We start from the raw sequence: 15301 nt of genomic DNA on the forward strand, positions 1-15301 counted from the left end.
TTCAGTACTTTTTTTCTGACCTTCCCTGTGGAGGTGCTACAAGAAGACCCCTCTTAAGCTTTTCCCCAGCACAGTGGAAAAACATAAGGTAAAAAGAAGCAAATAGAGAAGATCTAATGAGAGAAAGTGGTGGCGAAAAGGACAGTTGCAGGAATTGCAGCACCACTCTTCCTTGGTACTTTCTTATCAGACTGGTTATGCAGAGCTGCTCACCATTTCCAGTTACTCAGGTGACCTCTAAGAAGGTCAAACACCCAACCTCAGCAACCCAAGCACCCATTAAGGCACGAATCCATAAGATTTCTAGGAATTACATCAAGCACATACGATCCCATTCTGAGAAGAGAATGCTTACAGATAAACAAGATGTATTTTCCAACTGGTTCTGAAAAAATGTTTGCCCATGGTCACAAGTCAAGAAATCACTGCCTTAAATGGCTTTTTGATGTGGATGTTTAAAAATAAAACTGCATCAGAATTCTCTAGTGCTGCTCCTAGTATTTTATCTTGGGGCTGCTTTTCCTCTCCAGAAACCACTTCAGTCTGGTAAGTCATGGACAAGGGATGAATAAGAAATACATGATGTCTACATCTGTGAAGGAAAAAAAAACCCAAACACATCTGTAGAAAAGGAGAATTCTAGCCCAAGATTTCTTCACATTTGAATAGCTGTGAAGGGTCATTTTTCTTTAGCCATTATGAAACAACATGCATCCAAGTGTAAAGTCGTTTCATAAACAGGAAGCACAAACGTGGGGACCCAGTGCACTGCTAACCAAGGTAACTCACGTGTAAATACTTCTTATGATGCATTAGATGTGTCAGCATATTTCCAGGCTAAGAATAGAGTGGAATAGGCAGTTCATTATTTTTTTTCCCCATGCAAACAGATTGGAATTCATACTGCATATTACTCATGCAACTAGAAAACCGCAATCTTACATGTTTTCAGTTTTACTGCTTCTCTTTGCCAAACTGACTGAAATCCATTAAGGTGACACATTATGAAAATCATTGCACATAACAAATTCATAACTTCAAGAGCAGAAGCAGCACTAATTGCTCAAAAACTGTCTTAAACATTTATGAGTTACTGTAAAGTATGAAAAGAACACAGCCTCTAGTTACAAAAAGACAATCATACAGCCGGCAAAGATGTAACTACAGTTCAGGCAGGTAATTCACAATGAGCTCACCAAGCTTAGGTACTGTAATAATGTTATCTGCAGCAGCATGATCATTAGTGTGGCCTGACCTCCCAACGTGTTGCTTGTGTTAAATACCAATTATTGGCTTTTTACATGTTGCTTTCACATTAACTGCTATCTCACAATTTCAATACTTCTACTTAAAGAAGCTGTCAAGGAAAATTCTTAAGGGCAAGGAATGGCTGAGGTTGCTTGTCTTGTTCAGCTTGGAGAAGGTTGAGGGGTGACCTCCTTGCATTCTACACCTTGCTCAAAGGGGGCAGCGGAGGGGTACGTGTTGGTAGGATGCAAGAAAATAGAATGAAGCTGCTGTCCCACATGGGACACTGGGAAAAGCTCCTTCACTGAGAGGGTGTCAGTTGCTGGAACAGGCTCCCCAGGGAAGTGGTCATGTCACTCAACCTGTCACAGTTCAAGGAGCATCTGGATGACACTCCTAGTCATATGGTTTAGTTTTAGGTAGTCCTGTGAGGAGCAGAGTTGAACTCAATGATCCTTACGGGTCCCTTCCAACTTGAAATATTCCATGATTCCATGATTCACATTCTCAGGTAGAATGTGAGTCCATTCACTGAGTTCTTTCCTACCCCAGTTGTGCTCCAGACACATTACTTAGGTATGCCCACAGCTGGTGGAGCCTGCAGGGTGTTACAACCCAAGAGGTTTCAAAGTTTTTATAAAGACTGGAAAAAAACTACTTGAAACTGCAAGAGTATTTGAACAACCTCTGGAGACTTGCTGATGAATTCAGAAAACTGATGATATTTATTCTCCTCCTCCTTTCAACTGATCAAATTGCATTAAAATTAGTTAAAAATAGTACTTGTTTTTCTTTTTGATATTCCATTGTTAGCAAATTTTTGTCACTGGAATATTCTTTAATTGCAAGTAGAAGGAATTGCTCCCTTACTTTAGGACCACCAAATCTTCAAGTTCTATATTTAACACAAATAATTTATGGCGCTATTTGTAATCCTTTGTGTTCAGCTCCAAGTATCAGTGCATATGGTCAATATAGCCTGCTGCAAACAGTAGGAAAAGAAGGTCACATTTCTGCAAAACTTGGCAGCTCTGGCAGATGAACGAACAAGGTAATTCTCACTGGGTATACTGAAATTCTGAGACACTTTAGAATGAAAGGCAATTATCAGACCTCAGAAACTCGCAGAGGCATAGTAACATGCAGAGGAGTACTAGGCAGGTAGGAGTAAAGGACTCCTAGGTTTGCTAAGACAGCTTTAATGTGGGTAACTGCTGATACTGAGAGGATGCAGGAGAGTGGTTGCAGATTTGTAGAACAGCAGAATAAGCAGTCTGAAGATGCTGGAATATTAGATTTTCCTGCAATAGCAGGACAGTATTCTACAGCAGAAGACTTCTGGAGGACTGTCCTTACCCTAAGATTATGTTGTTTCAGATTCCTTCTCTCCTGGTTATCTTCTCTTGTTAGATCTCAGCAGAATGGCCAGATGGGCAATACCAGGCTTCCAGTCTAGGAAGTATGCCAGACATTACATGTGCAGAGCTACTAACATGTGCAGTGCTACAGAAAAACACCTACTGCTTTCCTAAAGTTTTGCAGAACACGAGAGAGCAGCAGAATACAAGCTGCATTTCAGGGTTTTAAGATGTGAAGTACCTGGTAGCTTTTTGTGATTTAGTGGGAATGCTGCCCAGGTAACTGAAATTAGTAAGAAAACATAGCTGGAGACTAAGAAAGAGGAAGAGGACTTGCCTATGAAGGCTTTTCCTTTAAGATGTGATTCACACTGAGGACTGAGGATTCTAGACTGCCAACAGTAGTAGTATCAATGTGCCTCTGGAAGCTGTGGTCTTCATACATGCATTCATAATTTCCATGCATGTTCAATGCTTAATCCTGCCTCATCCTTCAGAGAGAAAAGATAGGGAAGAAGTGACAAAGGAGAACCTGAAAGCTTCTCATTCCTTGCTTGGGAGAACGGTAATGAGAGAAACCAACAATGGGATTCTACAGTATGGATGGTAAGTTTGGCAGTTGCTTGAACCCATAAGCAATAGTGATTAAAATTTGCCACTGTGACTAAAATGAAAGAAGTGTTAGTGAGATGAAAGAGAACTCTGAAAGGAGGTTTTTAATATGTAGGTTTACAGAACCTAAAAACTAACAGAGAGATACCAAAGAGCCAGTTCTGTCCTTCTGAGACTCTGATATTCTAACACACAGTGCAAACAATTTATTCAGCCTTTTATTACATGGGATATCACTCTTTTTTCTTCTGTTAATGTTCTGAACAACTAAGATCAAGGCTGGAGAGAGGTGGTAATTTTCCTGACAGGTGGCCACATTACACAGCATTTTCCCAAATTCTCTCCCCTCAAATGCAAATGCAATCTGGAAGTATACAACTGCTAAGACTATCTTTTCTCTTTGTGTGCATACTGTTTTCTTTTTCCTCACTTCAGATAGGAGCTAAAATAACACACAGTGACGCACATTTGGGCAATGAATTTTTTACAACCTCTTCTTACATGTGAGGAAAGTGCACCCTGAATCTATTTATCCCGGGATTTTACATAGCATTTCTGTATGTAGCAGAACATTAAACAAATGCCTGTGTATGCCATCAAGAGTGCTCAAAACCTGACCCTGAGAACAATTTCCATGTGTGCTATATATGCCATTCAATGATTGTAATACGTAACCTAAAACCTATGGATCAAGCCTCATCAAAAGTTAAGTCTACGGGGAAAATAAGATCTAGGATGTACTTGATTTATCCTTAACACATTACATTGTTATGTCACTATTAAAGCAGCACGACGCAGAAGAGTAAGGGAATCAATCCTGAATTCCTTACAATCCGGAAGAGAACACAAAAAAGTATCATCAGAAACATGCACACAAGCTTTCAGGCTAAATGCCACTGAATTAAACAGCTCGAGGCTGAACTGCCGGTCTGGAAATCAAAGAATCTATGTTTTTAACCATCTCTCATTAAACACTGGGTCAAGACACTTTGCCACTCAGTGCCTCAGTCTCCCCAGCAGTAAAACCGGGATGGATACCCATTTTAATCTTTCTGATACTTGTTGATTAGAGGTTTCCTGAAGAGATACTATTTTTTCCCCATTCTACAGCGCGGCTTTTTGTAATTTTAATTCTTGTCAGCATATATGATAAAATACTGATTTAGAATAATTGCATTTTCTATTTGACAAATAAATTCTGATTTTCTAATTGAAAATCAGTACAAAGGCAAAATGGAAGCATTAAAAAACTAAGGAATTCTGTCTTCCTTTACATGCAATACTTCTCTTAAACTTCCTTTCAAAACAAAACTGACTGAGATCCAAGAGAACTATATGATTCCCTGCACTTTGCTTGGTGTTACTCCCATAGGCAATGGTAAATAAGAGTTTTTTCTTTGTTTTAAAAGACCCTGGGAGCCCAAAATAATTTCAAGTAAAGGTTATGTTACCTATTAAAAACAATGGCACCACTATGGGTGCCATTTTTCCTGCAAAAAGAAGAAAATATTTACAGTGGGGATTTTATGATTTCAAGAACAGGAGCTGGGCTAACAGTCCAACCTTCTTTATGCACAACCAATTTTTAATACAACTCTTTGCTCATTATCGTGAAAAGCAAATATATATTCTTCAAATATTTTATTTTAATGAGGAGAATAAAATCTGGGGGGAAATGCAGTCAAATCATGCAGAGGTGGAAGGTACAACTATCTGGAATAACCACATTCAACTTAGAACTCTAACAGAGTACTCTCTGTAAGGAGGGTAGATTTAGATTAGATAGTAAGAAAAAATGGTTCCCTGTGAGGCTGCTGAGGCACTGGCAGAGGGTGCCCAGAGAAGCTGTGGCTGTCCCATCCCTGGCAGTGTTCAAGGCCAGGCTGGACAGAGGGGCTTGGAGCAACCTGCTCTAGTGGAAGGTGTCCTGCTCATGGCAGGGGGCTGGAACTGGATGAGCTTTAAAGGTCCTTTCCAACCCAAACCATTCTATGATTGAGTCATCTAATAATAAAAGCACAGTGAATCTGAAATTGGTGTGTCTCAGCTCAGACTACATAATTTAGCCAATCCTTGTTTATTTACTGAAGCAATTGAAATATGTAAATATAATGTCACGGAGGTATCAATTTTACATTGTACAAAGTAACAGCTAAATAACAAAACAGAAACTCAAACTCCTCTGAAAGCTTTAGCATTTAAAATGCACCTGCTGTAGCTGCTTAAAATCTAGCACTGTAGTGGGTGATAAGGGCTTTAACTTGCTCTGAGCTATCAAAAAAAAAAAACAACCAACAAAACCAACCCAGAAATCAACCATATTACAAAATAATCAAATTCCAGTATTTCCTTCTTATGTTATCTGTGAGCAATTTTACAGCTAATGTTGAACAGCAACACACAAATATACCCAACATCCCACATACGGTTTACTGGAAAGCACAGTTATCAGTAATTAGAGAGAAGACTGTGAAATCTTGTTTCTGCTCAAGTCAGCAGTTTGAAAAGCACATGAAGATCACTGGATTTCCAGTCCTCACTGCCTGAAAACCACAACTTTTCAACCAAACAGTACTGAGGAATTTTTGAGAAGTGTAAGTGAGTCTGCCTGCGATGGAGCTGATTTGCTTCCTGACGGCGTGCAAGGTGGTGTGGCTTGGATATGTGACTAAAACAGTGCTGAGAACATACCTGAATTTTACTGCTGTGGAGCAGTGCTTGCACAGCATTGGGTTTTTCTATTTTGTGCATTCTGCTCCTGCAGTGAGTAAGGCTGGGGCACACAAGAGTCTGAGGGTGGACACAGCCAAAGCGACCAAAGGATTATCCGATATTATACAACATCATGCTCAGTATGATGCTCAGGATGTTGGGACATTTGTAGATAGAGCATTTGTCTTCCCAAGTGACTGTTTCACATGCTGAGGCCCTGGTTTTCAAGATGTGGCTGGACACCTGCATGCTGATGGGAAATAGCGAATGAATTTTACTTTGCTTGCAGGCACAGCTCTGCTCCACTTATTAAAATGTCTCAATCTGAAGAGGGACTTATTCCACAAATGTTTGCTTACTTCGTTACAGGCTATCTAGGGAGCGCTACACTGGCCTTCCCACAGATGACATTAGCACTGCATTGCCTATGTGATTTCACATGTTACCACTGCCCAGGGAAGGTCTTTCTTTTTTCTAATTCTCTTGTATCTGCTTGTACCATTTCTGAATGGCACAATGGTGCCTGCTTCCTGGCCTGCCTCCCCATGGACAACATACTCTGTGAGATGCTCCAGAAGAAGAATGTGATTTAACCTTGCATCTGCAGAAGCCATGTTGGAAGTATATTTTAATGAGACCATCCTCCTGGACCTCTTTTTCTGTGGAAGAAGACAGGCAGAATGATTTTTCAGTAATCCTTGCCACCAAGATTGCTTTACGTATGTTTGACTGGAGGCTCTGGTCCCACAAAACAAGCTTGGATTTCTGTGGCAGCATTATCCTCTAGATGGGAAATCAGCAGCAGTTAATGGAAAATTTTCAGCTGTAGAGCAGAGTTGTAGAGCCCCTCGGCTGTAAGCTACTACTATGACCATCACCCTTTCATGTAGTCTTGGAAGTCCATGCCTGATTTCAAGAGTGTCAATCACCCTGTGAAGCCCTGCAACTCCAACTCAGTTGCCAGTTTGCAATGAGTAAGTCCACCAGTGGCGATGACTGACTGCCTCAGACGTTATCCTTCAAACTGTCTTCCTTCAAATAGTAATAGCAGGAGACACCAACAAAATCTTCCAAGTCTTTGATCTCTGTGAGTGCATGAATTATGAAGTGGAAGCCACATTTCAGGAGTACTATAACTACCTAAGCCTCATGACTATCACTTCCTGCTATGCAAGTCTTGAAGGGCAGTCAGTATAGACTTACAAGTATCTTTAACAGGCTTCACTAAAGGCATGATGCTTGTGCCTTATCTAACTTTGGCCTAAGAGCTGATGAAGACTAATGCTTATTTACCATCAAGTACATCTTTAACACTGTTTGGGTGCTTGTCTACACCAGAAGAGATGCTGGTGGCTCATAATTTGCCTTGACAATGATGGAACCCACTTCTGGTTAAACTGACCCTTAGGACATGTGGGCATGAAGTCAGAAGTGCTTGTCTTGCGTACAAGAGGTTATGTAAGAGACTGGGGTTAATGTTCACAGTTCTCAATCTTAGGTGCCTGCTGTCCCCTGTAAAACCTCTGTAAGGAATCAGGGCAGCTTTTCTATTCAGACAAGAATACTAAGGATCAGTTCTTTTTGAAGTACTACCTTCTACATTCTCCAGACAATGCAGGCACTGAGGATGGTACTCATGTACACGATTGAGGAGGGCTATGAACTTACTATATGTCCAGAACAGGTTTGAGTGGGTTGGTAGAAATAGTGCTTAAGTAGTGATGGCTTCTATGCATACATTTCTAAACTACTTTTGATCTCCACAATAACACTAAAAAGCAACAGGCTCCCAAAATTTCTGGGTCATTTCTCCTTCCTGCGCTCCCTCTGGATGCGGTTGAGGCTATGGAGGCTATGCTTACATTCTTTGATGCCACCTAATGATCCACAATCTGTTTTGGACAAACTTGGTTTCTTCTGTGATGCTCTTTTTTTTGATTCTTCTTTCTGTACTCATGTGTGGCTTTGAATGTTATATCTGAAGCACCCAGGAAACATCTCATTTCCTGACTTGAAGAGATTTATTAGAAAGATATGTCATTCAGAGGCCGCTTTGCACAGGTCAGGAGAAAGGTGGACATTGAAAGAATATTGCTTGTTTGCTGCCACTAAAAAACAAGACTGGTCAGGGCTGAGGAATAGAAACACAAGAACTATGAGAACTGGAGTGAAACTAGGTCACAGCTAGAGAAGGAGAGATTGAGCTGGTTATGGATGGGGGAAAAGAACCTCCTCAAAGTAACCTTTCCCTCCCCTCTCCTGAATGAGATCATAGCTTCTGTTTTGTCTATCTCCCCATTTTTCAGACCTCAGGAAAAATTATGCATGTCCTATATCTATACCTAAGCTTTTGGCTGAAAGTGTGTGATTATGTTTGTCCTGCCTCATACTGAACCACCAACATGGGGTACGTGCTCCTTGCTGCAGAAGATCCTCACAGCCAGATTTCTTTGGTTCCAGAAACTTTGAAAGATCTTCTACACTGCTATTCCCACTGTAGAGAAAATTATTCAGTCATTATAGCCTTTCCTTTCTACCCCATGATGGGTATTGAACCCTCCACAGCTCCCTTTTGTCCATGCCCTCCCTCCATAAAGAAGTGGGCAAGAAAGGCACTTTGACTTCAAGAAGTCAACAAGACTTTACAATGGAAAGAATGCTAGACAGAAATAGGTCTCTCTTCACAACACCCAGTGCATGTAAGTATGTGCTTATGTACTTCAGGTTTTTCTTCTTGCTATTAATTTTCCTAAATTATTTGAAGAAATGTTAATTTTCTCTCCATCAAGAGTATTTGAAAATTAAAGCAAAAGAAGAAAAGAGTAAAAAGAAATAGATAAGTGCAGAGTATGACTACAAATTTCTGTGGCTTAAGGATGTTTGCTAAATTTAGGTCACGGATATTTGTCTAAAAGATATCATTAGCAGCCTGGAAAGGAGGGCAAGTTGATGTGCTTTATCTCCTATGCATGACAAGGCTTCTGAACAAAAAAGGCAGGGAAAGCTCTAAAGCTCACACAAAGTTTAATTAAGACACATCACTTCTTTATAAATGGCTGACTATCACCACTAGTCATCACTGCAATATCACAGTAAATTGGGGGTTTTTATTAAATTCAATGAAATTCTTGCAAGAAACATCCAGAAAGCATTTTTTCAGATAGTGATCACAAATGCAGCCATCAGCTCCAATTAAAATGCTGCCAGGTCTATCCACCTCTATGCCATTCTTATGTGCATCTCCAAATATATGAAAATCTATTTTTTTCTTAGTAAATTTGACTGCAGATGTCGCTTCCTTTTTTACCACCTGGATAAACACCAACTGAAAGTGAAGGAAGCCCAGTACATTTCACTGTAACATATTTAACCTGATTAATTCAAAAGCATCAAAGATGCTTGTGAGACCAATGGACCCAAATTTATGCATATAGGCAGAGACTCAATATGTATACATATGTGAGTGCAGCATAACCAGATGCATGGTAATCTCAGCATAGATCTTAAATTCCCCAAATTCTGGTTCTGTCAAATTTAATCACACAGGCATAGTTTATTCTTTCTGTATATTTTATGATGGTTTTTATTCTTGACTGATAATAAATTCATTTCAGCAATAACCTACTTGGCTATCCATACATCTATACACTTCTATGTACATGTTGATTCCCATGGGAATTTCTAAAAGAACTTATATGAGGACTACTGACTCTTGGTGAGGCTTGTGTTCCTGAGTCACTCAAGTGCTCTGGAAAAATCCCAAATATATTCTACAGGGAGATAAAGATGAAATTCATCAATGATTCTTCCAAGTCAAACAACAGAACTTCGGGTTTATGATCTTGCCTGTGCTTCCCCCATTCCATCTGCCCAATAAATCACATAGAGTAAACAGCACGGAACACAGTTGGCTTATTTTAAGGATAAAGATCTACTGAAACCTTGTTTAGATCAAGAGACAGCAGTTCCAGGGACAGTAAATCTGTCACACTTTATATGTTATGCCATCCTTCTCACAGACCAAAACCTCAAGTTACATTCTCGTTTTACATTACATCCAACCTGATGTCAAACATTTTTTACCTCACTTCCTTTAACTACTGCAAAATTCCGTGCCTCCTCAGAACTCTGCAGGCAACGATTTAATTAGTGCTATTTGGGTTTTCTGCCTGATTTTTCACTAGAGCACACAAACAGCCGCAGTTTTACCTCCCAGTAATATAGTCAGTATGTGTACATCAGCTGCTGAGGATCCACGCTGTTCAACAGAGCTATCTTAGGTTTAAATCTCACCTTCTCCTCTACTTGGGATAGTAACTCTGGAATCAAATATATGATTGTCTGTTTCATAGAAAGAGCTGAGATAATCTTATAGAATCATATAGCTGGAAAAGACCCTTAAGATCAAGTCTAACCATTAACTACCAAGTCTATCACTACACTATATCCCTAAGCACCACATCTACATGTCTTTTAAATACCTCCAGGGATAGCGACTTCTCCATTGCCCTGGGCAGCCTGTTCCAGCACCTGACAACCCTTTAGGGGAAGAAATTGCTCCTAATACCCAATCCAAACCTCCTCTGATGCAACTTGAGGCTGTTTTGTCCTGTCCTGTCAGTTGGGAGAAGAGAGTGACTCCACTGCACTGTAACCTCCTGTCAGGTATTGTAGAGAGCAATAAGGTCTCCCCTGAGCCTTCTCTTCTCCAGACTAACCCCCCCCAGTCCCTCAGCTGCTCCTCATAAGTTCTGTGCTCCAGGCCCTTCACCAGCTTCATTACTCTTCTCTGTACCCTCTCCACAACTCTGTATCTTTCTTGTAGTCAGGAGCCCAGAACTGAACACAGGATCTGAGGTGCAGCCTCACCAGTGCTGAGTACAGGGGGTGCTGTTAGCATTCTTGGCCATCTTGAAGCCATTTGTTTATCTCAAAATGTACCTATTAAAGTAAGTATTTCTGTACTGTATTTGAAGTTCAGAAATCAGCCTTGTTACCAAAGCACCGAAAGAAATTCATAAAACAGATCAGAAAAATTAGTTCAAATATGATCCTAAAGCAGAATCTCCTTGAGCAGAGCCTTGTGATTTGCAGATAGCTTTACAAGAAGAAGAGTTTTTACATGTAAGCAAAAGCTAGGCCATCTTTCATACCACACAAACCTGAAAGGCTATTTCTACATTTTGTAGCAAATTTCATGGACTACTGCATTGTGCCATAGCTGAATTCTGTGATGCAATTTCACACAGTAAAACAAGCCAATTCTTACTGCCAACATTTCTATTTCTCCTCTATCTCCCTCTCTGTCCAGTCCCAACTACACACAGCAAAGAAGAACAAGTATTTTGCCAGGTTAGTGAATTGGTCTGCTTATAGAAATATGTGATGAGCACCACAGTCAGAGCAATGAAAGTGTCTGGGCCATGCAGTTAAGCGAAAGGTGGGGGCAGAGCAACAATTCTAGTTCATGTGCTAGTGAGAATAATTTTGTTTCAGTATAAAATGGCTACTGTATTACCTCATAACATAGGAAAACAGGAACCTGTCATGTTGCATGAGTTCTGGGTGGCTTACTTTTTTGCTCAAGCAACAAAGAGTGAAAATGAAGATTTACATGCCCCATAACCTGCATCCATGGCAACATGAAGCCCATCAGTCTAAAGAGTATGTATGAATGACAACAAACAACACTAATACATAATTATACATATACCAATTTAACCCATTGATGATAAATAAGCTTTCACTGGTGTGGAGTCCATTTTGGACCCAGTAAGTTGTTTTCTTTGCACTGGATAAGACAAACTTTCATTTCTTAATAAGCAAAGACCATAATATCTGCAGAAGAGTCTCTTTCAGAATTTCTTATTGCAGCTGACTACCAACTAATCAGCACCTCAATACAAAAATATGTAGATATCCTATTCTATATATTTGAAGTAGGTGGCTGTACTGGCTAAGCACATCTTTGAAATGATGGAATTCCAAAGGAAAGGACTCGGTGACTCCAGAAAGTACCTAAAATGAATTTTAACAAGCATTTGTGAACTGAATAAATGACAGTATAGAAATCTGAGAGCCACATGTTACTTCTTCAGATCTGATACTGGAATAATCATGGCTCCATTCCTGGCAGTGTTCAAGTCAGGCTGGACAGAGCCTTGGTGACATGGTCTAGGGTGAGGCATCCCAGCCCATGGCAGAGGGTTGGAACTAGATGATCTTATGGTCCTTTCCAAACCAAATCATTCTGTGATTGCTCACAACACTGATTTCAATCTATTTATTCAGATTGAGAATGTAACAAACCCCCAGACTTCTCCTTTTCCTCTGAAAAGAGAGACTTAAGTCTGACAGTCTCTTAATTTCTTGCTCCCTTGTATGGTGACATGGAACCTTCTCTGATAGTAACCAGAGACTGCACACTTCATTTTATTGTGAGCAATGTCAGAAGGTTCTCTGAACTGGGACTATGGAAGAAGGACATGGAGATAATAAGAAAATGAATTCAATTTCATAGCTCCTCTTCATCTAAATGTGCTTGCCTAAAACAAAGATAGTGCAGGTAGAGTGGTATCAAGAATTGACCTGAGCAGTGATCAAAGGTATGGGAGCTGGGAACAGCCTTCAAACAGGAAAAAAGTCCTTGGAAGGGAAATGAAATCTGCTGTGTTTAGGACAAGGTAAAAGAATGACCAGATGGCACAGCAACTGTCTCAAGAGGGCTTCTTTTGCCCTTTACTTGCAGATTTTAACTTGTGTTGGTAATAGGAAGATACTCTTCCATCAATGATTTGCAGTGCACTCTCATTCTGTGGGCTGGAGCATTGCTGTTCCTATGAGGATCCAGTACTCAGCAGTCATCAGTATAGGTAAAACCTATGTTGTTGTTTGAAGTTCCTTGAGAATCCCACAGAGACTACTAGGATCAGTAGAGCACAGCAACAGCAATTCCCACTGCTATAGAAGCTATAGCAGTTGCATCTAAAGCAGCCTGAAAAAGAAATCTAGGAGAAGACAAATTGACTGTCAGACCAACATGAACTTTCATTTATCTGTGTACTCTCTAATGGTGACTTCTGAATAATATACTCTATTTCAGACCAGTTCAGCACAGTCAGCTTTAGTACTGCTACAGGATCATTTGAAATGATCACCTGAAGGTGAGATGCTAACCATTAACTCACAACATGTACAGAGGTACATGCTTCATTTTCTTTGGAAACAGCTTATCTCTTGAGAGCTGTTAACTTGTGACCCATAGAAATACCAATACTTTATGAATCTTTTAGAAAGACAGGGAAGCATCAATACCATGATAAGGCTTACACTGGTCACAGGAAAACTTGGTCTACATCATTACATGAATGAATTCTGTCTTGCTATGCCTTTATGCTGCCCAGCAAAACACTCTGATCCAAACAAAAAAGCCCTTTTGGTGCTACCAATAAACAAACAACTGAATAATTCAGTTTATTTCTCTGACAACAGCAAAGGTAGTTTGTCCTTTCAGTCCATCCATACTACTGTTCAGAAGCAGCCAAACAGAACGTATGTGTGAAACAAATTCTCTCTTTTCATTACCTAACACATTGATATCAGAATGAAATTATAGAGCTCTGTATTTTACAGGATACTGTGGAAGACACAGAGCCATTGAAATCAAACTTTTTTTAGTTTGCTTAAAAAAAAATCCATTATTAATTATATTTTCAGATGTAATGCTAACCTGTTCCATCTTGACTTGAATTTTATTGCCCAATTTCAACAAGTACAAATGGTTGCAGCAAGATTGGCTTAAACAAATGGTGTTGTGTTTGTGGTCCTCGGCCTGTTTCATTGATTACTGTTCAGCCTTGTGTACAAATGCAGTTATTAGTCCACAGCTAGGCTTTTAATGCAAGATGTTCTGTGAAGCTTTCAGAACCAAGCAGAGAAGCCTTAGTTAAGATGAATAAGTAATTCGTTTTATGGCACCCTCTGTCTTCAAAGCACAGCTTCCAGCTTAATTAAGCAAACCAGGTTCTGTGTGCCCAAGCTGAGAAGCATTTATGTTATGAGATGACAACACTTTAAAAACAAAAAAAATCCCTGGTAATTTTGATGCTCTTCTTTGATTCAGATACTAGAACTGGTAGCAAATTTTCTATGAATGAGGTAGGGGATTGCTGGAGAGGATATATATTCAAGGGAAGGGTGCTTTAAAAAACTTTTTATTCCCTTCTTTTTCTCACCTTTATAATCCATTTCCATAGAAGATGCATAGATAGTTTTATGTAAAGTTAGGCATATAGGTCATTATCCACTGCATGTTCTATTTCAGTGGCAGGGAACATGCAGGTTTAACTTAATTCTACACAAATCTGCATTAATTCAGGCTCTGTACCTACATTTTTCTCAAAGGAGGAATTTATAAAGGTATGACATGCCTAGCCAGAAACAGTACTGCCCCTACAAAATCCAGGTTGCTGAGATGGAAAGAAGAGGTGTGATTGGAAGTCAATCTTCTGCAAGGTCTTCTTCCTACACCTAAATTACCATGAAATACGCAATACCCCCTCCCTCATATGCGGTCTCAGTGAAGCTTCCAGAGACAAAGCTACAGCTTACAGGAAACATGACCACTACACCTGCACCTTCCCACAACTGCACAAATTCAAGGGGATTTTCCTCTTTGAAATCAAAAAGAATATATTTAATCTAATTCATACAAGTAAATATTACGAGTAGAACTATTAAAGCAAAGTCTGTCACATAACTAGAGGTTTAGCTGAGTCTTGTGAGAAGTGCCGGACCAAATAGAAAATAAAGCTTATGAAAAATGCAAGAACAAAAGCACCAAAAACCAGAGGAAATCAAGTATTAATCATCTTACACGAAGCACAGACATCTCCAGGACGAGATTTTCTTTACTTTGTAACCTGTCTTTGGATTCATTAGGTTTATAGTTACCTTGGGAACAGTGGTAGCAAAAGAACCAGAAAATATTCGGTTGCTGTTTTATACCCAGAATTTATTTAGCTACAAAAAGGTTGTAGGAAATATTGGTTAATTACTTCCATATCCTGTAACTTCTAAACCTTTCTGAATGTTCTTTCTTCTTTTTTCCCCCTTTTATGCATTTTCACTAAATTTGAATACATTTGAACCATGACAAACTAAGAAAATGATGCAGAGAAACATTTTGAAATACACATCTAAATACTCTGATTTTTTTTTATTCAAAATTTTCAGATATTTCATTACATTTATATTCAATTCATTCTGTGTAGACTTCCAACTTTAAATTCCTACTATATAAAAAAAATATATGAAGTGCTGGCACTGATATACCTTTAGAATTAATGAAAACAAACAGGTATTTTCAGAGT

The 15301-nt window shown here is 39.5% G+C and overlaps 1 protein-coding gene across 9 annotated transcripts in view; it reads right to left on the reverse strand.

The window, feature by feature from the left end:
* Positions 1 to 15301, reverse strand: part of STXBP5L (syntaxin binding protein 5L) — a 190818-nt gene that overhangs the window by 153861 nt on the left and 21656 nt on the right. The gene's annotated exons all lie outside the window — the stretch shown is intronic.

The sequence above is a fragment of the Pezoporus flaviventris genome, unplaced genomic scaffold (assembly GCF_033815535.1).
Source record: "Pezoporus flaviventris isolate CSIRO_AGI_PZ_B2104156 unplaced genomic scaffold, CSIRO_AGI_Pfla_v1 ptg000015l, whole genome shotgun sequence".
Classification (NCBI taxonomy): domain Eukaryota; kingdom Metazoa; phylum Chordata; class Aves; order Psittaciformes; family Psittacidae; genus Pezoporus; species Pezoporus flaviventris.